Source organism: Chrysochloris asiatica, unplaced genomic scaffold, assembly GCF_000296735.1.
Source record: "Chrysochloris asiatica unplaced genomic scaffold, ChrAsi1.0 scaffold00239, whole genome shotgun sequence".
NCBI classification, from domain to species: Eukaryota; Metazoa; Chordata; class Mammalia; order Afrosoricida; family Chrysochloridae; genus Chrysochloris; species Chrysochloris asiatica.
Window position 1 is genome coordinate 4,338,802 of NW_006408757.1, and position 1,974 is coordinate 4,340,775.

At 43.9% G+C, this 1,974-nt stretch overlaps 1 pseudogene; it reads right to left on the reverse strand.

The window, feature by feature from the left end:
* Positions 1–347: 347 nt before the first annotated feature.
* On the reverse strand, positions 348–1,705 carry LOC102828604 (annotated as a pseudogene).
* Positions 1,706–1,974: the final 269 nt, after the last annotated feature.

The window sequence follows — 1,974 nt, forward strand, 5'->3', positions numbered from 1 at the left end:
CAGGCTCAGAGGATGGTCCCAGAACTCTGAACCACATATAAAGGAATTTTTTTTTTTCTCATTAAACTTTGTTTTAATGGGCTTCAAAATTCTGTGACAAATTTTTGGTCAAGTTGTTTCCATTTAAAAAGTACTGATTTTAAAAACTAATAACTTAAAACTGCCACACAAAGAAAAGAAACAAATGGTCCACATAACACTCCTTTCCTTTTGAAGGTTTTACGATGCATTGTTATCATTAACCAGTCGTTTACCATTAAACTTAAATGGCCAATTGAGACAAACAGTTCTGAGACCGTTCTTCTACCACTGATTAAGACTGGAGTGGCAGGTGTTAAAAGTAATATTTATTTAGCCTTCTGAGCTTTCTGAGCAGACTTGGTGACTTTGCCAACTCCAGCAGCCTTTTTCTCCACTGCCTTGATGACGCCCACAGCAACAGTCTGTTTCATGTCGCAAACAGCAAAACGTCCCAAAGGAGAGTAGTCTGAGCAGCTTTCAACACACATAGGCTTGCCGGGAACCATGTCAACAATGGCAGCATCACCAGACTTCAAGAATTTGGGGCCATCTTCTAGTTTCTTACCTGACCGGAGATCTACTCCTTGAGCTCAGCAAACTTGCAAGCAATGTGAGCTGTGTGACAATCCAGCACAGGTGCATATCCAGCACTGATTTGGCCTGGATGGTTCAGGATGATCACCTGTGCAGTAAAGCCAGCTGCTTCCATTGGTGGAACATTTTTGCTGTCACCAGCCACATTGCCACAGCGAACATCTTTGACAGAGACGTTCTTTACATTGAAGCCTACATTGTCCCCAGGCAGAGCTTCACTCAAAGCCTCATGGTGAATTTCAACAGATTTTACTTCAGTGGTAACATTGACAGGAGCAAAGGTGACCACCATGCCTGATTTGAAAACACCAGTCTCCACTCTGCCCACAGGGACAGTGCCAATACCACCAATTTTGTAGACATCCTGGAGAGGCAGACGCAGGGGCTTGTCAGTTGGACGAGTTGGTGGCAGGATGCAATCCAGAGCTTCAAGCAATGTGGTTTCGCTGGCATTGCCATCCTTACGGGTGACTTTCCATCCTTTGAACCAAGGCATGTTAGCACTTGGCTCCAGTATATTGTCACCATTCCAACCAGAAATTGGCACAAATGCTACTGTGTCAGGGTTGTAGCCAATTTTCTTAATGTAGATGCTGACTTCCTTAACGATTTCCTCATATCTCTTCTGGATGTAGGGTGGCTCAGTGAAATCCATTTTATTAATACCAACAATTAGCTGTTTCACACCCAATGCTCACAGGTCTGCCCATTCTTAGAGATACCAGCTTCAAATTCTCCAACACCAGCAGCAACAATCAGGACATCACAGTCAACCTGTGAAATTTTTGTAATCATGTTTTTGATAAAGATTCTATGTCCTGGGGCATCAATTATGGTCACATAGTATTTGCTGGTCTAAAATTTCCACAGGGAGATATCAATGGTGATGCCTCACTCATGTTCAGCTTTCAGTTTATCCAAGACCCAGGCATTCTTGAAGGAGCCCTTCCCCATCTCAGCAGCTTCCTTCTCAAATTTTTCAATGGTTCTTTTGTCGATTCCACCACATTTGTATATCAGTAGTGGTTGACTTGCCAGAGTCAACATGTCCAATAACGACAATGTTGATATGGGTCTTTTCCTTTCCCATTTTGGTTTAGGTTTTGCGATGGTTTTCACCAACACCTGTATTCTGGCGGCAAACCCATTGCAAAAGGGGGCATATTTAGAAGGTTGGAAGGCTCACAGCTGGGGGAATTTGTGGTAGAAGCAAGAAATCTATTGCTTTCTAGGCCAGGACGCTCAGCTGCTCCAGGAGCCGCCATCTTGGGAGAGACCACATGGGGGAAGAATCAGAGCGGCCACAGATGCCTGGCAGAACTGCTGAGATAAAGGTGTGGACATTCTTTTCTTTTGGTA